We start from the raw sequence: 24829 nt of genomic DNA, 5'->3' as shown, positions 1-24829 counted from the left end.
GGAAAAAATGGGGGGGGGAACAGTCAGCCATAATGAGACTAGGAGTCAAGGAGAGAGTTTAATGGATAAAGCAGTTGCTGGGCAAATATGGAGACCTAAATTCAGATTCCCAGAACTCTGTAAAGCCAGAAGCAGGAGCACATCTGTAATTTTAGCACTCCTGTGGAGAAATCCGAGGTTGGGGTTAGGAATTTGGCCTAGCAAGCACAAATCCCCGGGTTCAGTCCTCATCCAGCTCAGTAGGGGGTGGCATAGAGACAAGAGAATCCCTGGATACTCATAGGCCAACTGGTCTACCCAGTGGCAAGCAGCAAGGGCCCTGTCTCAAACAAGATGGAAGGTAAAGATGGACACCTGGACCTCAAGGTTGTCCTTTGACCTGTAGGTGGTCTCTCACCCTCCCCTCTCATGCACACACACATACACACGCACACATGCATGCACAACTAAGTAAAAATGAGGATTGGGTGGAAGAACTCCTGGCCTTCACTTTCCATAGAAAACCTTCATTCCTGTGGCCTAACGGTGTAGGTTACTGTATCTGAATACATTACCTCAAAGGGTTTGGATTTGGCACGCTGGTTCCCCACATTTTTTCTTTACTGTGTGTTTAGGGGATATTATCAGAGAGCTAACAGTGCAACAGTCTCACCTGGATATCCCCTCTTAGTTCCTACTGCTGGCTAAAGAAGGCAACCTCACCCCAAATTACAGGACCCGACTCCCAGGGCACACGACTATTAAAGAGTGGCCAGAGAGGGCCACTGTCCCACCTCAAGATAGCAGAGTCGCCAGGCCAGTTCTCTGACACTGGAAGGTGGATGGAATCTTTGGGAATGGTGTACGTCAGGCCACATCCTTCTGTCCGTCTGCTTGTCTTTACTCCCTCAACTGCAGAGCTCCCTATAAGCCGCCAGTGTCAAATTCCTTCCCATTCAGCTGCCTTCCTCTTTTCCCTCCTCACTTTTGCAATCCATTCCTCATTCACTCATTGAAACATACACCCAGTGAGTATGGCCAGGGGCTGTGCTGGATTCAGGAACTGTTTGTAGGCCACAGCTGGCCGCCTTCCTGAGAAGCATTGCCTTACGTGTGGCTGTCGTTGTGTTCACCCTGTTTGAGTTCATAGTGTGTCCTTTCTGTGGTACGATGCATGTGTGAGCAAGCACGCATATGCATGGATATCTGCATGTGGAGGCCAGAGACTAACACCAGGTGCCTTTCCCCGGCCACTCTCTACCTTCTATTTATCGAGCTGGCTTTCTTGCATGAACCCAGGGCATAGCAATTCACCTAATCTAATTAATTAGCCAGCCTGCACGGGCATCTCCATGCCCTGGCATTGCAGACACGTTACCACAACCACCTGGCATCTACATGAGTGCTGGAGAGCCGACATCTTGAAACTGGGGCTTGAAGTCCACTCTCAGAAGTTCCGCCGTTGTATCTTCAGATTTTGCTTTGCCTCCTCATTTTCTCTGCCTCTGGGATCTCAGACACAAGTCTGCCGCACCCTCTCAACCAGCCCCAAGCGTCTCGAGAAGACTGTGAAGTGTTTTCCGTGGCTTTTCATTCTCTACTTCAATCTGCTATTTTCTTCCGATCTCTCTTCTAGCTAACCTATCCTTTCATCTGTATCTAGTTCGTAATTAAACCCATGTGTTAGTACCAGCTTCAGTTACTGCGGTCGTGATTGCTAGAAAGTCCATTCTTGTTTCCACACGGGTCTCTGGACCCTGTGGAGAGTCTCCATCTTCTTGTGAAGGGTCTTGTTTACTTACGGCTATTTAAAGTCTGTCCCACAACGAACTATAAACAGCTAAAACAAGAGCCCAATGACAAAGTGCTATGGTATACATTTCAACGTGACCAGGGGACAGAAGCCAGGCACCAGAGAATGACTTCATCTATCTGTTTCTATGAGATTCTAGAAAGACGCCAAATGGTTCATAGTTTCAAGAGGGTAAAGGGGCTGAGGGTGGGAAGGATGAGAACTTGGTGGGGGGACCAATGAGTCTGTCCTGTATGTCCATGGCAGTGACATCTGCACAGGTTACTGGCTACTTAGCCCTGTTCACCCAGCTGTATGCTTTTAACTGGTGCCAGATATTCCATCTCAAAACACTGGGTGAAAAAAACACCAAAATTGAACCCACTGGGAGACAGCTCCTAATTCTGGCAAATCCCAGAACACAAAAATTCAGAATGGATTAAATCACTGTAGAGTCAAGGGATAAAGTCTGTATTTGATAAATTAAATATCTGACTCTCCTCAGGGTCTGGTTTTTATTTTTCCTCTCCTGGTTTTCAGTCATATGATTTTGTCTCCTGATATGTCTGGTAAATTTTTATTGAATTCCTAAAATTAGAGAAGATAATTGGAGTTGCTGGGTGATGTCACTTCTCTCTAGGGAGAACTTAATTTTCTCTTCTGGCAGGCATCTGGGAGGTTGGTCACATTAATCCAGTCAGGCATGGGGCAGATCTGATGCTAGACTTTATTTTTATAAGCAATAATTTATTTCTAGTTCAGCCTTATATGCAGAGTGTAAGCCCTTGGGTCCCTGCTGCACACAACAGTATTCATAAGGGCCTCCTTCTGTTTCATAGGTCTTGGGATCCATTATTCTCCCTAAGCAACATAAACAATGGGGAACAGAAAGTCTGTTCAGCTTCCTAGACTCTTGGCTACCATTTTGGAATCAATATAGACTTCTGGAGGCCATTTTGGAAATAGTAAAGACCTTAGGGGGCATTTTGGAATTAGCATAGACTTCTGGGTGCCACTTTGAATTATCAAAGGCCTTGGGGGAAAGCAGTATTGAACTCTGAACTCACCTTGGCACCTCTGTTTTTTCCTGGAACCGTGGCTACTCAAGTTCTAACTTGGTACCTTGCTAATGCGTTCCAAAAAAGTTTTAAGGTTCCAATACCTGAGTTCTTCTTGGTGGCAACACAACTCAGCACAGCTAGAAGCAAACATTTCTGTGGGATGCTAGGGAGACTGGAACCCAAGACCAAGGCCTCCCTATAAGAAACTTCGGATGAGTGTTTGAGAAAGACTAGAGGACTGTGTGCTAGGCTGCCAATCCAGCATCCTCGTATATGTTCTCACAAAGCAACAGATAAGATTGGTAAACCCATACACAAATACAGGTTTAGATCATATCCACCCATCCAACTCCTCCTGGATCTCACCGTCACGACTTCAGCTCTTCTTCCTCCCTCCTCCTCTTCTTTTATTCTTCCTTTTTCATTACTTACTGAGCCCAATTAGTGTTCCTTGTATGTGCACAGGTGTAAAATGCCACTGCCTGGAGCATGGGTAACCTACCATGGGCCACATCACGAAAGAAACTTGACTCTCTCATCTAACAACCATCAAGTGCCAAGAACTCTCAGGGGTGGGGCCTGCACCCCCATACATGCTGGAGTGTTGACCGACTTGTGTGGATTCCCACCGAGCAAGAATGAAGATAAACACGCAAATTAAAGATAAATAACCAAGCATTGTTTACTATGCATAAATCCAACTCTCCAGAGTAAGATTTGAGAGAGCAGTGTGGGTGAATTTTTCAGGCCTCCGTCTTATAGAAGAAAAAGGCACAGACTGGGGATTTTCAGAGAAATTTGGTAACACGAGACTTTGGCGGGCAAATTTCAGAAGCCAACAGCTGATAAGATTATTTGACAGATCATCTTGGCTGAACATCTCAAGATTTTTCAGCAGAGTATCGTATCTTATCAGGACAAAGTTCAGGATGTGGTCAGATTTCATAGTGTGTGGAACATGTCAAATTCAGGAATAGGTTAAAGCCGGGCCAAACCTGAGTTCTATGGTAAACCTGAGTTCGTGCAACCTTGTAGCAAGATGGTTTCCAGTCTTAAGATGGAGTCAGGCTGGTCCATCACCTGATCTTGTGTGAGTGACCACAGCTTCTGTGAGATTATGAGTACAGCAGCCCTGTCTCACTTAGAGGATAGAGCCATCCTATCAACTTAGATTCTTACAATCTTTCTTTCTCCTCTTCCTCGACGCTCTCTAAGCTCTGGGTGGAAGGGGTATCATAAGATGCCCCAGGTGTGATCAGCTTCCATTTTTCAAGTTATTTATTATTTTGGTTTAGGGGCGGGGGTGGCACATGCCACTGTGTGCAAGGAGACGTCAGAACACAACTGTGGGGAGCTGGTTTTCTCCTTCCATCCTGAGATCCGGGTATTGAACTCAGATCACCAGGCTTGCACAGCGAGCATCCTAACCCACTGAGCCATTTTTAAAATCCTGACAACGTGCGTTTGCCTGTTTGCTCACAGGCCTGTCTTGGGTGGTGACGTCATCTCACCTGAGCCTTTAAGTAGATCGCTTTATTTTTTTATTGAGGTATAATCGACATATTCTGAAATCTACTCATTCCAAGCGTACAATCCCAGGACGTTTAGAAAACAGACAGAATCGAGGTCATCATCCTGTGGCAATTCTAGAATATTCCATCACCTCAGGAAGACACCCCACCCAAGCCGCTCAGTGTGCTCAGCCCAGAGCAGCAATTCTCCATTTGTCTTTCCCTATTTGTCTCTTCTGAGCATCTCATGCAAGTGGAATCATCCGATCTGTAGTCTTTTATGTCTGTCTTCTTTTATTTATCACAGCGGATCTGTACTGTGGGGATTATTATCCTCACTCGGAGATGAGAAAATTGAGGAGCGGCGAGGTTAAGAGAGTCACTTGATGTGAATGAGGTGGTCATGAAAGGGGCACCGAGATTTGAGCCCGCATCGGACAGCTTTTCTTCTCTGTAAAACAGTCTCCTACTCCATTCCCATCCTTCGTGAGCTCCCTCGGAGCCAGAAAGGTCTGGGAGACTGCACCTGGGTGCTGGGCGCAGGGCCTGGTCTATCACAGTGAACAGGAGTGACTTTTTGAAGCCAGATGTGGCCCTGCTGGTAGAGCGCTTGCCTGGCACGTACAAAGCCCTGGGTTTGATCCCCAGCACCATGCATACCAGGTGGGTGGTGCACGCGTGCTTCCTAGCACTTGGGCGCGGAGGCAATAGGATCAGAAGCTCAAGGTCATCCTTGGCCACGGAATTTCAGGCTAGTCTGAGCTACATGAGACCCTGTCCCCTTCTACCCAGAGTGGTTTTTGAACTCATTTATCCTACATTGCTCCCGGCTACAGACACCATTAAGAATGACCCAGGATTAATCGATACCTGCTCATGGGTTGCGCCTTTAGAGTGCACCTGACTGAAGGGGGAAGTGGTGACAAGATGAGCAAAGGTCTGGGGGTCAGCCACTGTGGATGCTGACCCTCTCCTGAGCCCCTGAATATGATGGACTCAGTTTCCCCCAGCTCAACAGCCAGTAGCAAGGGCCAACACGGTGGGCTTATTTTTCAAGATTTGGACTTCAGAGCAAGTTCTGGACGACGGGGAGAAAAGGCCCAGCCCAGGCAGCCCAGCCACCCCCAGGCCACAGACACAACCTGAACCATGCAACAATTCCACCCCAGCATCAACAGATTGCAGGGGGAAGTTCCAGTCTTTGTGTGTGTGTAGGGGTGTGTGTGCGGGGGCGGGGGGGGTGTCTGAATTCCGGAGCTATGTAGAAGGGAGTAAGAGCCTCGGCTCTGGAGTTAATTCTGAGTTTCTACCAGAACGCCACCACTTATCAGCTGGTATTCTTGAGGTGGACACTAGACTTCTCTATGCCTCAGTCTCCCCATCTGCACATTGGGCATAAGGAGAGTTGCTCCCATGGAGACTTTACAAGGACACGGTGATAAAACGTGAAAAGAGCTTGGTCCAGAGCACCTGCACCTGGACACACAAAGGACACAATCACTCTGGTCCACTTCATAGTGTTGTGTGACTATCACTTTCGTGGTCTGAGTCATGTTCCATAAGATAGCATCGTCGGGGCAGCTTGCCATGAATTGACTAGGACATCTCTCCAGCCTGAAATCCCACTTACAATGCCACACGGCCTTGGAGACGGTCTGAAACATTTCTACATTTGAAAAATACTGAAGATTCTCCTGTGATGGCCAGAAATCAACTTCATGATTATTTGGTGTGATTATTATTAATCCAAGTCTTTTATTCTCCATCAGGAACAAAGAACTTAGCTTCCATCTACATCGGCCACGCCTAATTATGTCTCTTCATCTCTATCCCAATATGCTAAACATTATGATAATACTTTGAGATAATCTCCAGCCCGTTCCTCCTGAAGCATGCTAAGTGCTCATTACCGACCAGGACCCAAGTGAAGCCCCAGTGACTGCCACACACTCATCTACAAGAACTGGGCCGCTTTCATCAGGGTGGAGGCAATTAGCGTTATTTATCAAATGAGATAATATAAGGAAAAAAAAACACTTTTAACCCAAAGGCAATATTCAAGATCTGAATTGTTATTATCATTTACTGTAGAAAAAATCCATAAAAATATTTGTTTTGAGGGTAGGAAGAGCTTCTCGGTATGCCTGCAGTCATGAACTTGTGGTAAATACATGGCTGGAGCCTGACGGATGGATACAGAGTGTCGCTTAATGTGTCTATCAACTTGCTTTCATTGAGACGCACCCCAGAGATTAGTAGAACATGTTTCTGGGGGTGTCTATGAGGACATTTCCAAAGATTAGCTGCAAGGGAAAGAACTCTAGAACCAGCCTGCAGTCTTGGGGCCTGGGTACAATAAAGAGAGGAAAAGAGAAAGGCGACCAACCCAGACACACTTGCTGTCTCTCTGATCCTGGCTACTCTGATGTGAGCATCTTCACGGCCAACTTGACTGGACTTGAAATCACCTAGGATACAGGCCTCTGGGCAGCCTCATCCCTCTGTCCTCAGTTGTAGGACGGCTTCGGCCCAGCTGCCCGAGAGTCCCAGCGTCATTTGGGGCTCTTGACTTTTCCATCTTCTGACCCCTCCTCGCCTCCTTGCCGACTTAAAGGGATTTCAAATCACTCGTCAGGACTCCTCAGTTTCTAGACTGAGGACATTAAAGCAGGAAAAGTCACCCTCAATGTGCACAGCACAGTACTGTGGGCTGAGGACCCAGATGTATGAGAAACAGAGCATGAGCTGGGCACCAGCCTTCATCTCTCCCTGCCTCACTGTGGATGCTCGAGACAGCTGCTTCACCCTTCAGCCACCGCCACTGTGGCTTCCCCACCACAAAGGGGTATGCATCTTCAAACCGCCACAGTGAACCCTGCCCTGCCCTGCCCTGCCCTGCTCTGCCCTGCTCTGCCCTGCCCTGCCCAGGGGCTCCTTGTTCCACACTGACCAGGAAAGTACCACAAACCACGTGCCTTAAGACAACTGTTGAAAATGAAAGGAGAGCTCGTGGTTCCCTCGGGGAGCACCGCATTCCCCCCACCCACTCCCCAAAGACTTCCCACTGGTGTCTGCCTCCCAGGTTTCACTAACTCCCAACAGCGCCACCTTGAGGATGAAGTCTTTAACACATGTGCCCTGGAGGCCACGGCTACAAAGCCAGGGTATAATGAGGGGAGACAGCTGGTTACAAAGTGATTAAAACGGTGAGCAATCTGGAAGACAAGCGACCTAAAACTTAAACTTCAATAAACAGAATCCACGAATTCATTGTCTTCTCAATGGTGAGATAAAAAGAAAGGAAGAGATTTTGAAAGCCATGGAGACTGCCAGCCAATGAAGCAAACATGTAAGGGATGAAGGGCAGAAGAGAATTTAGAAAGATGAATGACTTAACCCCAAGGAGTGGCAAGTTAAGAATGTAAAAGGAATTGTTTTAAAGATTGAGACAAAAATTAAGATAAAAATATAAAATCTGAGCTGGGCGGTGGTGGCGCATGCCTTTAATCCCAGCACTCGGGAGGCAGAGGCAGGTGGATCTCTGTGAGTTTGAGGCCAGCTTTGTCTACAAGAGATAGGTCAGGACAGGAACCAAAAAGCTACGTAGAAACCCTGTCTCGAAAATCAAATATATATATATAATCTGGGGCAAAGATGAAATAAAAAAAGTTATTTTAATCCATTTTTTAAAACTTTGGAACCCTTTTTCAGGTATATAGAAACATAACAAAAATACTTCAGAGTTCACTAACACTCCCCGCCCAGCTCCCCCTAATACTGAATATTGTATAACCAGGGGATAGTGTAATGGTAGCGGTAAAACCGGGTCCTGGGCAAGGAGCCGCATGGTGGGTACAGTTTCCCCGAGTGGTGGCAGTGGGAGGCGGGCCAAGACCACACGGTCACAAAGGTAGCCAGTCCCAGGCAGGGAGCCGCATGGTGGGTGAGAGACCAAGACGGATAGGCAAGACAGATAGGCACACCATGCAGAGAAGGTGGGTATTTATTTAGTGGGTTATGAAGGGAAAAAGAAAAAGGGGATGGGGAGAAGGGAGAAAAGCAAAGAGAGAAAGAGAGAGAGGTAGAGAGTAAGGGGAAAAGGAGAGGAGCCACGGCAGCAGCTACCTCTTTGAGAGAGAGATGAGAGATGGAAAGGAAGGGGCTAGGGCAGCAGGTAAGAAGGAAGATCTGCCTGCCTTGGCTGTGGGGGAGTGGGCAGAGCTTGTCTCTTAAAGGCACAGGACAGACCATTACAGATAGCTGTCTAAATAAACAGAATCCACAGGGAACCAGGTCTCAAAAGGTAGGATTCACTGCACTTCTGACCTGCTCACCCACCAAACCTGCTTCAAATAAAACTCTATTCACCCAGATAGGTGGCTGGCCCATGGAGTTTACCCACCAAATTGTTGGGAGTATTTTACTTAAATACTTCTATATGTGCCAGTGAGATGACACAGTGGGTAAAGGCACCTGCAGCCAAGCCTGATGATCTGAGTTCGATTCCCAGGACCCACATGGTAGAAGGAGAGAGCTGGTTACCAAAGAGCCCCTTGTAACTCTCTATAGCTCACGCTCCAGGGATCTAACACCCTGGGGTTCAGTCAGCATCTGCATGTCACTGGAAACCTCAAATGGATGGTGGGCACCTCCCCAGACTCTCTACAAGCCTGCTTGGGACTCTCCCCTAACAGCCTCCACAGGGGAATCAGACTCTGCCAGCTACTGCTGAGGTCAACCTTTATGGTTCTGCTGAGGAGGGAAGAACAAAGACCCTCATTCCAAACGGAGGCCTTTGAGTCTCAGGGACCAGTGTCACATCATGTCACACCACATGGGACTACAGAACCTGGAGCAGGCAAGGGGAGGGGCTTGAATGCATTTAATACTAACATAATATCATAGGCGCTCTGAGTAAGTAGCCCTTTCAAATCAAGAAGCTGCTGAGTTTATTATTAATCCGGAAAATGGGTTGTAAAGGTGAAGCCAAAGGGATTCCAGTGAGCCCCTTTTTTGATAGTTTGTATAGCCCATGCTAGCTCAAACATTCTCTATATCTGAGGATGACCTTGAGCTTCTGACCCTCCTATACCCACTCTCCTAGTGCTGGGTTTACAGGTGTGCACGTCATGCCTGTTTATGAGGTGCTGGGGATTGAGACGAAGATCTTCCTGCTAGGCAGGTGCTCTACCAACCGGGCCATATCCTTAGACCTTTTTAACTAGGAAAATGGCTAAATCCAAAGAGTTTTCTTCCTTGGTAGGGCAGACACTAGAGATCTGTATGCCCAGGACTAACTGGCTTCATCCCCCTTCTCTGCCAGGAGCTCTCCCTACCTCCCCGCTACACACACACAAACTGCTGCCAGGAGAGCCAAGGGGCATCTGGAGAAGCTGCATTTAACTCTTTATGGTCACTAGGGGGCCATCTGTGAGGCGACCACTGGAACTCAATGACTGATGCTCAATTTCACAGCTGAGAAGAGCTGTGTCACTTCCCCCAAAGGTGCCACACTGGCTCCCCAGTCTACCATAAAGGCCCCGCAATGCTGGCTCGTTAGCCTGGTACTCACGTCACTGGGGCCAAAGCAGAAGCTTTTTACAGTCTCCAGAGGCTGTCACAGGCCATGCCACAAACTGGGGGCTGGAAGCAACAGAACTTCATCTTCTGGGGTATTTGGAGGCCAAACCATTCTGTTCTTCTTGGTGTCAAGAGAAGATGCCCCTGCAGAGGCCCTGGGTACAGTGTCTGGTGCTCCTTCTGGCTTCTGATGGTGAACGAGACTCCTTGGTGGCCTCCTGACTGCCAGGACCTCTGTAGCCACATGACATGCCTCCTGGCTTTCTCTACACCCAAATTGCCCTCTTTTTCTTCAGAACAAAACAAAACTGTATATAAGTTGGATGGTGCACACCTTTATCCCCAGCACTCGGGAGGGATGCAGAAGCAGGTGGATCTCTGAGCTCCAAGCCATCCTGGACTGCACAGGACGTTCCAGGACAGCCAGGACTACATAATGAGATCCCGTTTCAACAGAAAAGAAAGTAAGAATCTTTGTGTGTATGAGTGTGTATGTGTGTGTGTGTGTGTGTGTGAGAGAGAGAGAGAGAGAGAGAGAGAGAAACAGATGATAGAGAGAGAGAGAGAGAGAGAGAGAGAGAGAGAGTCTATATGTGAGTTTGTATGTGAGTATGTGTGTGCATGTAGATCAGAGGACAACCTTCTGTGCCTTGTTTGAAATAAAGCATCATTTTTTAACCACCGTGCATGCAGGCTAGGTACCAAATGAATGCTTGGGAATCCTGTTATTGCTTCAAGTCTTGCTGTAGGAGCACTACACTTGCTGTGGGAGCACTGCACTCACTGTGGGAGCACCGCACTCGCTGTGGGAGCACCGCACTCACTGTGGGAGCACCGCACTCACTGTGGGAGCACTGAACTCACTGTGGGAGCACCGCACTCGCTGTGGGAGCACCGCACTCGCTGTGGGAGCACCGCACTCACTGTGGGAGCACTGAACTCACTGTGGGAGCACTGCACTCGCTGTGGGAGCACTGCACTCCCTGTAGGAGCACCACACTCCCTGTAGGAGCATCACAGTTACAGAAATGCACCACTGTACCTCTCTTCAATGAATCATAACTCAGCTTCTCAGACTTATAAGCACATTACCCACAGAGCCATCTCCCAAGGTCTTAATGTCTCTTCTTCTCATAAGACACCAGCTTTTGTACTAATGACCCACACCTCTTCCAGTATGACCTCACCTTCAGGCTGCTAATTAGACCTGGAATGGCCCTCCTTTCCAGTAAGGTCCCCACCCTGTGGCCCTGGGGCTGAAGACTTTTGCACATCTTTGTGGAACACACAAGTCACAGCAGATGCCCCTGTGAAGTTCTGCTCCCTGTGAGGAATTCAGGGACTTCTGAGATGGAGACTTTGGAGCTTGCCCTCATACCTAAGCTGGATTCTGCATCCTGCTGGAACAAGACAAGAGCAGAAGCAGCAGCAAGTAAGCTGGTACCAGAGCCGGAGCTTTGAAAGCCTCCTTTAGACCCAAGGTGAATGCCTTATACAGTCAAACACCGAGGCTGACTCTTGTCCCACCTCCTTTAGACCCAAGGTGAATGCCTAAACAATCAAACACTGAGGCTGACTCTTGTTCCTCCTCTAGTATCATCTTACATCTCTCTCCCATGCTCCTTCTAGATGTCCTGAATCCCTAAAACCCATCAGTAAGTCTGTTCCTACTTCTACTAATGTAGTTCCAATTCCATTCATCATGGGCTAGTCCTGAGTAGCTCTCAGGACTCTACATGAGTAGCGCTTACTTGGGAACCCACCCCTGGTCCCCTGACAAGATCTCTCTATAATCAGGTCTTTGCTTTCTGCCTCCCCTAGCCATCTAGATGCTGAGTCAGGATCAAGATGTTCAATGCCTCCTCATCCCAGTGTCCTGGAGATCAGGCAAAGATCTTTTAGGCTGGGTAGACAGATGCAAGAACAACTCATGGTTCCTGGGTATGTATGTCCATGACTCCAGATGACTGCCACAGGTGACCATCACATTGAGCAAAGCGAAGGTAGTTCAGACTGCAGGGCAAATCTATTTTACCACAAATCTTTCTAGCCTTTTGGTAACCATGAGAACACTACTCAACCTCTCTGGTCCATGTTGATGTCAGCTACAAAGTGAAGAAGACAGATGCTGCCCCCATCAAGCTTTACAAAGGTGACCGCATCTCCATGTGGGCTGGCTCTTTCTAACTGATCAATGATAACATTGACCTTGTGATCCCAGAAGTCAGTTAGGATTCAGGAATTTGGAAGCATTCTTTTTCCTCCCTTGGACCCAGGGAGTCCAGAAGAGGGTATCAAATCCCCTAGAATGGAAGGGACGGGTAGTTGTGAGGTACCTGACATGACTTGGGTCATCTATGAAAGCAGCAAGCATTCTTGACCACTGTGCTGTCTCCCCAGCCAAGTTTTGAAAAGCTCATTGAACAAAAACTCACACAGGACATGGCCTCAAACTCAATGGCTAAGTCGTGGGTCACCATCTTTTGTAGACCTACTCAACACGCTGAGCCGGTATCTGTCGGGAACTGACACAGGTGAGCAACATCACCAGTCATAATCCTCATCTTCAGGGGCTCAGTGTCCTATTTCCAAAGCGTAGGTTTTCCACCCAGGCTCTGGGCTCAGAGAACTGTACGGGCACAGGCTCTGGGCTCAGAGAACTCATGGGCAGGCACAAAACTGGGCAGACATTCAAACATGGCTGACCTAGAACAGCACTGACAATCCCCTCATGCTTAGGTTTCACACAGAATCAGTACTTTATCCTCAACTTTAGTGATGACAATATTGGTTACTTTCCTCACTGATGCAACAAAACACCTGACAAAGGCACCCTAAAGCAGGAAGAGTTAACAGCTGGGCTCACAGCTGGAGGTTACAAACTATGGTGGTTTGAAAGAGAACAGCCTCCATAGGCTCACATATCTGAACACTTCGGCCCCAGCTGGCAGAACTGTTTAGGAAGGATTGGGAGGTGTGGCTTTGTTGGAAGAGGTATGTCACTGGAGGTGGGCTTTGAGGTTTCAAAAGACCATATCCAGCCCAGTGTCTCTCTAGCTTCCCCTTCCTCATGTCTCAAGATGTGACCTCTCAGCTACGGTTCCAGCAATATGCCCACCTGCCTGTTGCCGTGTCCCCAGCAAGGTGATCACAGACTCTAACCCTTTGAAACCATAAGCCCCAAATTAAACACTTTCTTTTATAAATTGACTTGGTCATGGTGTTTTGTTGCAGCAACAAAAAGGTAATTAAGACATAGTGATCCATGGGCATGTGTGGAGATATGGACCAGACATAGTGCTACACGGGGATGTGTGGAGATATGGACCAGACATAGTGCTCCACAGGGGATGCGTGGGGATACGGACCAGACATAGTGCTCCATGGGGATGTGTGGAGATACGGACCAGACATAGTGCTCCACAGGGGATGCGTGGGGATATGGACCAGACATAGTGCTCCACAGGGGATGCGTGGGGATATGGACCAGACATAGTGCTCCACAGGGGATGTGTGGGGATATGGACCAGACATAGTGCTCCATGGGCATGTGTGGAGATACGGACCAGACATAGTGCTCCACGGAGCATGTGTGGGGATATGGACCAGACATAGTGCTCCATGGGGATGTGTGGGGATACGGACCAGACATAGTGCTCCACGGGGCATGTGTGGGGATATGGACCAGACATAGTGCTCCACGGGGCATGTGTGGGGATATGGACCAGACATAGTGCTCCATGGGGATGTGTGGGGATACGGACCAGACATAGTGCTCCACGGGGCATGTGTGGAGATACGGACCAGACATAGTGCTCCACGGGGCATGTGTGGGGATACGGACCAGACATAGTGCTCCATGGGGCATGTGTGGGGATACGGACCAGACATAGTGCTCCACGGGGGATGTGTGGAGATATGGACCAGACATAGTGCTCCATGGGGATGTGTGGGGATACGGACCAGACATAGTGATCCACGGGGCATGTCTGGGGATACGGACCAGACATAGTGCTCCATGGGGCATGTGTGGGGATATGGACCAGACATAGTGATCCATGGGCATGTGTGGAGATATGGACCAGACATAGTGCTCCACAGGGCATGTGTGGAGATATGGACCAGACATAGTGCTCCACGGGGCATGTGTGGGGATATGGACCAGACATAGTGCTCCACGGGGCATGTGTGGGGATATGGACCAGACATAGTGCTCCACGGGGCATGTGTGGAGATATGGACCAGACATAGTGCTCCATGGGGATGTGTGGGGATATGGACCAGACATAGTGCTCCACGGGGCATGTGTGGGGATATGGACCAGACATAGTGCTCCATGGGGATGTGTGGGGATATGGACCAGACATAGTGCTCCATGGGACATGTGTGGGGATATGGACCAGACATAGTGCTCCACGGGGCATGTGTGGAGATACGGACCAGACATAGTGCTCCACGGGGCATGTGTGGGGATATGGACCAGATATAGTGCTCCACAGGGGATGTGTGGGGATATGGACCAGACATAGTGCTCCACAGGGGATGTGTGGGGATATGGACCAGACATAGTGCTCCATGGGCATGTGTGGGATATGGACCAGACATAGTGCTCCACAGGGGATGCGTGGGGATATGGACCAGACATAGTGCTCCATGGGGATGTGTGGGGATATGGACCAGACATAGTGCTCCATGGGGATGTGTGGAGATATGGACCAGACATAGTGCTCCACAGGGCATGTGTGGGGATATGGACCAGACATAGTGCTCCATGGGGATGTGTGGGGATATGGACCAGACATAGTGCTCCACAGGGGATGCGTGGGGATATGGACCAGACATAGTATTCCATGGTGATGCGTGGGGATATGGACCAGACATAGTGCTCCATGGGGATGTGTGGGGATATGGACCAGACATAGTACTCCACAGGGCATGTGTGGAGATATGGACCAGACATAGTGCTCCATGGGGATGTGTGGAGATAAGGACCAGACATAGTGCTCCACAGGGGATGTGTGGGAATACGGACCAGACATAGTGCTCCACAGGGGATGTGTGGGGATATGGACCAGACATAGTGCTCCATGGGGATGTGTGGGGATATGGACCAGACATAGTGCTCCACAGGGCATGTGTGGGGATATGGACCAGACATAGTGCTCCATGGGGATGTGTGGGGATATGGACCAGACATAGTGCTCCACAGGGGCATGTGTGGAGATACGGACCAAACATAGTGCTCCACGGGGCATGTGTGGAGATACGGACCAGACATAGTGCTCCACGGGGCATATGTGGGGATACGGACCAGACATAGTGCTCCATGGGGATGTGTGGGGATATGGACCAGACATAGTGCTCCACAGGGGATGCGTGGGAATACGGACCAGACATAGTGCTCCACGGGGCATGTGTGGAGATATGGACCAGACATAGTGCTCCACGGGGCATGTGTGGGGATATGGACCAGACATAGTGCTCCACGGGGCATGTGTGGGGATATGGACCAGACATAGTGCTCCACGGGGCATGTGTGGGGATACGGACCAGACATAGTGCTCCACAGGGCATGTGTGGGAATACGGACCAGACATAGTGCTCCATGGGGATGTGTGGAGATATGGACCAGACATAGTGCTCCATGGGGATGTGTGGAGATATGGACCAGACATAGTGCTCCATGGGGATGTGTGGAGATACGGACCAGACATAGTGCTCCATGGGGATGTGTGGGGATATGGACCAGACATAGTGCTCCATGGGGATGTGTGGGGATATGGACCAGACATAGTGCTCCACAGGGGATGTGTGGGAATACGGACCAGACATAGTGCTCCACGGGGCATGTGTGGAGATATGGACCAGACATAGTGCTCCACGGGGCATGTGTGGGGATATGGACCAGACATAGTGCTCCACGGGGTATGTGTGGGGATATGGACCAGACATAGTGCTCCACGGGGCATGTGTGGGGATACGGACCAGACATAGTGCTCCATGGGGATGTGTGGGGATATGGACCAGACATAGTGCTCCACAGGGCATGTGTGGGGATACGGACCAGACATAGTGCTCCATGGGGATGTGTGGGGATATGGACCAGACATAGTGCTCCACAGGGGATGTGTGGGAATACGGACCAGACATAGTGGTCCACGGGGCATGTGTGGAGATATGGACCAGACATAGTGCTCCACGGGGCATGTGTGGGGATATGGACCAGACATAGTGCTCCACAGGGCATGTGTGGGGATATGGACCAGACATAGTGCTCCACGGGGCATGTGTGGGGATACGGACCAGACATAGTGCTCCATGGGGCATGTGTGGGGATACGGACCAGACATAGTGCTCCATGGGGATGTGTGGGGATATGGACCCGACATAGTGCTCCACAGGGGATGTGTGGGAATACGGACCAGACATAGTGCTCCACGGGGGATGTTTGGGGATATGGACCAGACATAGTGCTCCATGGGGATGTGTGGGGATATGGACCAGACATAGTGCTCCACAGGGGATGTGTGGGAATACGGACCAGACATAGTGCTCCACGGGGGATGTGTGGGGATATGGACCAGACATAGTGCTCCACGGGGCATGTGTGGGGATATGGACCAGACATAGTGCTCCACGGGGCATGTGTGGAGATATGGACCAGACATAGTGCTCCACGGGGCATGTGTGGGGATATGGACCAGACATAGTGCTCCACGGGGCATGTGTGGGGATATGGACCAGACATAGTGCTCCACGGGGCATGTGTGGGGATATGGACCAGACATAGTGCTCCACAGGGCATGTGTGGGGATATGGACCAGACATAGTGCTCCACAGGGGCATGTGTGGAGATACGGACCAGACATAGTGCTCCACAGGGGATGTGTGGGGATATGGACCAGACATAGTGCTCCACAGGGCATGTGTGGGGATATGGACCAGACATAGTGCTCCATGGGGATGCGTGGGGATATGGACCAGACATAGTGCTCCATGGGGATGCGTGGGGATATGGACCAGACATAGTGCTCCATGGGGATGCATGGAGATATGGACCAGACATAGTATTCCATGGTGATGCGTGGGGATATGGACCAGATATAGTGCTCCATGGGGGATGTGTGGAGATACGGGCCGTCTGGCCCAACATTACATTCACAGCCAGGAAGCAGAGAGGGATAAACGCTGGGCTCAGATTCAGTTTCCTTTTTATGTGGTTGGGGGTTGTGCCTTGTAAAACGGTGCTGCCCATATTTAGTGTGGGTCTTCCCACCTTGGTTGGCCTAATTCAGACAATCCCTCACAGACATGCCCAGAGGTATGTTTCCTACGTGACACTGAGAGTTTGTCAACTTGACAGTACCAACTACAACAATAACCCTTAGATATGGGTTCCTATGCAACAGGCACCGGACTCAACATCATTTTACTTCATCCTAATAGCAAAAAGCAATGGGCTGGCCGACATGGACTGAGACCTCTGAAACCATGAGTCAACATAAACCCTCTCCTCCTTGGAAGTCAACTCCCCCGGGTGTTTGGTCACAGCAACGGAGGAGACCCGACTCACACAGCCTGCAACCCTGAGAAGGTTCTCTGGCCCTTTCCAGTAGAAAACTTGCAACTTCTGATGTAAAAAATGAGCTCAGAAAAACTAAAAGATGGGTCATCACAGCTGGGGTCGGGGGGGTCAAAGGTCACTTCTACATCTTTTAACTCAGTAAATGGGTAGTGGTTATTGGAATAAAGGGAACAATTTTGTTTAAAACAGTGAACCCCAACCCCAAACTACTATCTCATGAAACTTGGGGCCCAGGAGTGGCTTAGTTAGTAAAGCACTTGCCTTGAAAACATGAGGCCATGAGCTCAGATCTCAAGAACCCATGGGAAAAAAGAAAAGAAAACTGAGCATGGTGGTAAGCATCTATAATCCCAGTGATGGAGAAGCTGGAAGCGGAGATAGCAGATCCCTGGGAACTTGCCCTCCACCTAGCCTGGTCCATGTGGTAAGGATCCAGGTAAATGAGAGAGCCTGCCTAATAACAAGGGATGGAAGGTTCCTGAGGATCAACACTCCAGGCTGTCTTTCCCCCTCCAGACCCATATACCATATACATCTATACTCATACCAATGCAAATGCAGGCACATACAAGGTAAACTGAACAACACAGAGAGACAGACAGATGGGAGAGGCTCAAAGTACAGAAAGCCCACAAAACTTGAAGTGTGAGGGCACCTTGGGCTCCAGCCTTGGTTCTGCTGTGTCATGTACCACACATGCAGCCACAGACTTCCTTTCCTGGAGTCTGTTCCGTCACTCTCAGAAAGGGGCAGCGTGAGCGTGGAGAAGGCACAGAAATGCCTGGCATACTCCACAGAGTCCTGGATCTGTGCAACTTCTTATAAACCAAGTCATGTCTGAGGATCCTTCATCTGGGGAGTTCCTGGGACCAAGGCAGTGACATTCAGACCCTAGGTCCCAATAACAGGGACAGGGATTGCCCACTCTGACAGCCTACGCTTGAACCAGAATCAGGACAGACTTATCCAATAGACACAAAATGACACCCTTGGCTCCTAGCACCAACCACTTACCAACTGATTTTGGTTGCTACGGTTCCTGGTGGGCGCAATCATAACAAAATCATAACAAAAGGTCTGAGGATGCCAGCTTCACGCTGAGGCCAAACTGCAAAGTTTGCAGGCAGACGAGGCAATAGAAAAGGAGTTCATAAGAACCAGGAAGTGGCCTTGCAAGTGATGTATGCATGCACACGTGTACACATAACACACACACACACACACCACCACCACCACCATTGCCGCCACCATTGCCACCGCCACCAGCAGCCCTGAACACACCAAAATGTTTCCCTGGCTGAGCAGAGGAATGGTCTCCTACAGGTTTCCCCTACCTCGCTGCTAAACATTTTGAGTGATGGTAGACACAGATATTGGTCACCCTTCTTGGAAGAACACTCACAGATGGGCATGAGGAAGGCTGTGCTCCAACCTCAGCCCTGTAGCCCTGGGCCAGTGATTTCTACTCTCTGGCCTTAGGTTTCTCATCTGGAAACATAATGATGGAGGCTGTTGCTGGGGCGACAGCTGAGGATGGAGTACAGCTGGGTGAAAACGCTGGTCCAGGGTCAAAGGTGTGTGAGGAGGGGAGAAAATGTGCTGCCCAGACCCCAGCAGTCTGTGAAATGAGAGTGGGGACCAAAACAAAGAAATGATGAAGATGGAGGGATCAGGCTGGGCTCAGATGTTCTCAGCATCACCCCAGCAACTTCGTGTGTGTTTGAAGCTCCATTTCTCCCTCCCTATCCACAAAGTATCCATCCCAGGGAATCAAAATCTGTGGTTACCAACACTGTGGGATGCTCGGGCAGCATGCTTGCCCAGAGTCCCTGCACACTTTGCTGTGGAAGCTCCATGAGCTCTGGCTACTTACAGCACAGCAGTCCAGCGCCCAAGTGTGTGAGGAGGCGGCACACTGCACTGTTGAGTAACTAAACAAGCCAAGAGTCTATAGCCCATCCGAGAGGAGGAATTATCGCTTTAAATACCTTTTAGCCTCAGATGAATTTGCACACTCAACCCACGGATACTGATATACAGGGAGGGCAAGGTTTCAAAATGTAAAATAGTCCTAGAGCCAAGGGATTCTGATTTATGCAATCTGCTGGTGGGGATAAGGTGTGTGACAGCTCTGATTGGGAGACCCCCTTCTCTGGCTTCCTCCTCGTCCAGCTTGTGTTGGACTAGGGACAACAGGAAGGCTCTGCGGTTGTTAGTTGTGGAATGAGCAGCTCACACTGGTCTCAAACTCTGCCTCAGCCTGAGGCACCAGGCATGTGCTACCATACCCAGCAAACAGTTAAGTCTCTACCGTGTGTTTACATGTGGCTCTTGCTGGTGGGAGGTCTAGGACACACATGGAAACCAGGAGCCCTTGTTGGGGATCTCCCCTGGAGCAGCCAAAGAAAGCCCACCAAGCAGCGGCTCCACCCTGGGAGGGTATTTAAGGTCTGGTCCACAAATGTCCCCTAGTGGGTCCCCCTTGTGGTTTCTCCTCCTCCCATGGGACCACCAGGGGATGCTTTGCTCAGATTAAACCTGGACTTACTAATTTGGCCTGATCTGATTTGTTGCCTCAGTGGAGAGACCCAACACCGGGGTACAGAAATGTTTTATCCCTAGCATCACTGAGGTGAAAGTGACCAGCAAGAGAATGATCCAGACAGAGGCAAGGAGAGGGAGTGAGGGTAGAGAGAGAGTTTTGAAGCGGCTTCTTGGAGATGGGACACAGTAAGTGGCAGCTGCAGAAACCAGGGCTTCAGGGACACCTGTGGACCATTTTATCTCCAAGCGGATAGCTTTTCATGCCTACAAAGCAGACGCCTCAGGGCCTTGTGGGATGCAGCAGGGAACGTGTACAACAGAAACCTCCTAGAGCCTAGAGTTCTAATGGAGGTCCAGATGCCAAGCAGCTCCTGGGTCTGATGGGTCAGCGTAGGGACAGGCACCAGCACCGGCACCTGGAGAGTCAAATTCTTTGGGGGCATCCTTATGGGATACATATTTCCTGCTGGAGAAGCCACCCCAAGCCAGCGCTCCTCACAGGTCTCTGAATGGTCCTGTGGATCAAGCTGCCAACGTCTGTGGAGTTGTGTGCCTCTCCTCCCCCTCTTCCAGGGGTAATGAGCCTTGGCTTCAAGCCTCATTAAACCCCATTATATAATCAGCCCCATCCAGGGTATCTTTATAACCCCAGCAGTTGCCTTGGTGGGAACACGGCCGTTCAGCTTCATCACCCTTTACTGCCACCTGCTGCCTCCACCCCCACCACACCGGGATCTGACTCAGCGTCCAGGTAAGCACAAAGTTAGGTTCCTGGCTGGTGTCAGCTCCTCCCCTGTTTCCAGGACAAGGGACAGGAATTGCTTATAGAAGTGGTGCCCACAGGGGTTGGAGGGACAGCCCCAGAGAGGTTATAGCATCTTCCAAGATATCAGCTGAAGGGGACTGCTTCCTTGGCCCTGGGATATGACTCCAGCTGCTACCATAATGACACTGATGGGGACATCGTAGAGATAGAGCCACTTGTTTTCTTTCGTGACTGCTGCCCTGAAGGGCTGGAGGGCCACAGGCAGCCAACATGGAAACTCCCAGAACTCTTTGAGAGGACTAGGTCATTCCTCAGCTTCGATGGAAGACACTCAAGATGAATGAGTAGCAGAAGCTGCCAGAAACTGGCTTTTCAACCACTCTTCAGCAGCTGCCTGCCCGCCTCAGGGACTGCCATCACCTGGACCCATGGAGGCAGTGAACATGAACAGCAGAGCCCAGGGGCGGGGAGGGGGAAACACGTGCGGACAAAGAAGCTTCTTCCACAAAACCACCGCACAGCTCCCCAAACCAGGAAGAAAGCAGAAGGCAATCAAGAAGCAAGAGGGACGATGAAGGTGGCCTTGCAGAACGAATAATCCGCCCCTTCGCTGCTTTCTGGACCTTGTGACCTGTGACCAGGTCCTTAACCTCAGCCTCCATTTCTTTATCTCTGAAGAGGGGATAATAAACGTCTCAACATTATAGAGGGTTGTGACGTAGAAATTAAACAAGGGAGAGGGCTTTAGACAAGGCCTTTGTCACCACACGGTGAGTGCCGATGACTCTTGGTACCGTTCTCATCTCTATCACTGTTTCAGACCACTCCATCACATGACACACACCAATAGCTCCCCATACTCCCCTTTACTGAGTCATGGAGCACTAAGCACCAGCCCCCATCCCTTCCTCCCTGTGGACTGTAACACACTCTGAAGTAGATTGTTTAAGGGTCTTTCGACACAGTCTCATCTACAGCAGTTGGGATTGAAGACAACGGGACAGAGAGCCACAAGTCCATGGCTTGCCACGCTAAGGATGTGTGCACGGAGGATACCGTCAGACATGCTTGAGCAACACAGGAAGGACACAGGCTGTCCCTGGCATGTGACAGTTAACAGGTCACGTCAAATGACGGCAGAAAATCATGTTCACACAGACGGTCTTTCCCGTCACAGGGAACGATATAAGTGACTCGGAAAATAAGCTTTGGGCTCAGTGATTTTGCCCAGCTTCAGACTAATGGATGTGTTCTAGTCCATTAAGACATACTGGGTGTAGCGCCTCTAGAAATGCCTGGATGAGATTCTCTAAATCGAGCCTGGGTGTAACTCTAGCCGCTAGGCTGTGGGACTCAGTACGTTTGCCATATCTGGTGTTTCTCAAGTCCTGGCATGCTCTACTAATGGTGGACTTATCAGGACACACCCCATTTTAAGCTGAGGCATGAACAAATGACATCTTATATCTTGGCATATCTGAGCTGACCCGTGAACACCATTGGTTGGCGAGCCTTGGTGTGACTTGATTCCTCTGCCAACTGGGACTCTCACTCCCTCCTTTGTCCTGCGGGACACCCTGACATCAAAGGAGTAGGGTAAACACTCATGGAGATAGAGGATTCCTGTACCCAGAAGCTGGGTGCCCTGGGGTCCCAAAACCCTGCCCCTCCAGCCAGCTCTGACCTGCATCTCCTGGTGTCACTACCAGGGATAAGAAGATGATGTGTTACCATCCTTCAAATTACACACTGGGACCAGGACAGATGGTGACCAATGCAAACCCAGGTGGGCCCCAGCGACATGGCCCAGGGACTCTCTGGGCTGGGTCTGCAGGAACAAAGCAGGCCCCAAAGCCCCAAAGCCGGGAGTGATGGGGACCAGGGAATATGTCACGCAAGCAGGAGCTAGCATCTGGAGGCTGTTCTTTTCTAATCCCAGTACTCTAATGAGTCCAGTAACTGTCTCAAGTCTCTTGTTGAATAGATGAGGAACCTGAGACCCGGATAGAAGAAGAAAATTCCTGCCTGGGAAATACAGAATGAAGGCTCAAGTAGGGCCAAACTGAAGGCAAAACATGGGACAGATTACACCCTGTGGGCCTCGGTCTCCCACAAAATCCAGTGCTTTCCTGTTCCTTCAGAGGAAGTCAATGACAGCCTCTATATACAAACACCAGGATTATCCAAAAGGTAGCCATGCTCCCAAGAGCTGCCTTTTAAGTCTTGTTCTGTAGCCCAGGCTAGCCTAGAACTTATTTTGTAGCCCAGAGTGGCCTAGACCTTGCTATGTAGCCCAGGCTGTCCTATAACTAGCTATGTAGCCCAGGCTGTCCTATAACTAGCTATGTAGCCCAGGCTGGCCTTCAGGCTCCCAAGTGATGGGATTATAGGCATGCTGCTTTTTAACAAAGTCTTTTCTGTTGCTGACCCCAGGCTAGCAGACAAGGCTGTCCTTCATGTTGGAGACCAAGGAAAGGGGAAACCTGGGGGACTGCATTGGGACAGAAAAAACAACCCAAATACAATTGGTTTGTTGTTGTTTTGTTTTTGTTTGTTTACACAGATAGATGTCTTCACTCTGGCCAGAACCACAGGTCAGAGCCACAGTTGGCCCCTCAGAAAGGTTCAGAAGACAGTGAAGCCTAAGGCAGTTGGCTGCAAGAGGCTACCATCAGCTCTGTGCCAAGGTAAATCCCAAACTTCTTAAGGCTATGGGGAAGGGACAAGGATAGGGACCCTGAGATGACAGCAATAATTAACCATGAGGCATGGAACAGCCATCAGTGACAAGTACCTACTACGTACAGGCCCTGTACAAAGGGACTGGCCACACCACGTGTGTGGCTAATGTAAAATAGGCCCATTTTACAGATAAGGAAAGTGAGGCTTCAACTAAAAATCCCTGAGCCTATTACTAGACTGTAGTACTCAATGCTAGGACTCACACCCAGTCATCTCCCCCAGGGTCCAAATTTCTCGGCCTGGCACAGGCCTCATCTACTGCCCCAGTTGTTTGGTCTGTGGCCCCTTTCCTTCCTGCTGCTCACCAAGCGACTCCCTGACTACCAAGCAGGCCGACTATGTGGAGAATCTCTGGCTTCCCAGACAGTGACCTCTCTTGACAAATGAATAAATTGGCCTCCTGCTGTTGACATCTCTGTCCTGGGGCTGTTTTAATTCGCTTGAGGTCTGACCCGAGCAGCCCAGGCACTGGGATTAAGCCATACACCAGAATGTTCTCCTATTATTATCTCCATGGGTCCCTCTGGTGGAGACCCTCAGCGGCCCCGCAACACAAGCCCTGTGCGTGTTTGTGGACCCATCCAAGTTCAATGCTAAGGCCCTGTCTACCCACATAATTGCGTGTCCGGGGATAGGAGTTACAGATCTCCTCACTGAAGAGCACACACAGGTTCCCTGGAGAGTAAAGACCGCTTCAGTAATAAACGACCCCCATTTAGAGATAGCAATGTCATTCCGTGTGGATCTCGGAGGGAACTGGCTTGGGGCCCTAGCTACTGGGGAGGTTGAGGCAGGAAGAATTAAACTCGAAGGCATCGGAGGCTGTAGACCAGGTTGAGTGATTTGGTGAGACACTGCCTAGGTAATGGAGGGCTTGGCTAGCATGGGTGTGGGCCTGGGTTCCATGCTGCGGTGGGGATGGGGAAAAGGAGGATGAGGAGGAAGGAAGGAAGAACCAGATTCAAATCCTGGCCTGACTACTAAGTAGCTGTGTAGCTTTGAGAGAGAGAGAGAGAGAGAGAGAGAGAGAGAGAGAGAGAGAGAGAGAGAGAGAGAGACCTCTGGTGTCCCTGAGCCTCAGTTTCCCCATTTATGCTCTAGAAATAATCTATGTCTGTGATGGACTGTTACAAGACCAGAGTGAGGTTCTGAGGGCAGCAATTAGCCTGGTGGACAATAAACTCCTCTTCCCACCCAGCAGATCAACAGGACAGCACAAGCAGCCATGGCAGGCCTAGGGCCCAGGGCCAGTGCTTCTAAAAGCCAACA

General features: G+C 49.9%; 1 protein-coding gene across 3 annotated transcripts in view; it reads right to left on the bottom strand.

The window, feature by feature from the left end:
* Nucleotides 1–24829, bottom strand: part of Ksr2 (kinase suppressor of ras 2) — a 367153-nt gene that overhangs the window by 135575 nt on the left and 206749 nt on the right. The gene's annotated exons all lie outside the window — the stretch shown is intronic.

The sequence above is a fragment of the Microtus pennsylvanicus genome, chromosome 1 (genome assembly GCF_037038515.1).
Source record: "Microtus pennsylvanicus isolate mMicPen1 chromosome 1, mMicPen1.hap1, whole genome shotgun sequence".
Classification (NCBI taxonomy): Eukaryota; Metazoa; Chordata; class Mammalia; order Rodentia; family Cricetidae; genus Microtus; species Microtus pennsylvanicus.
Note: the sequence above shows the minus strand (reverse complement) of the source record. Positions and strands in the feature narration are given on the sequence as shown.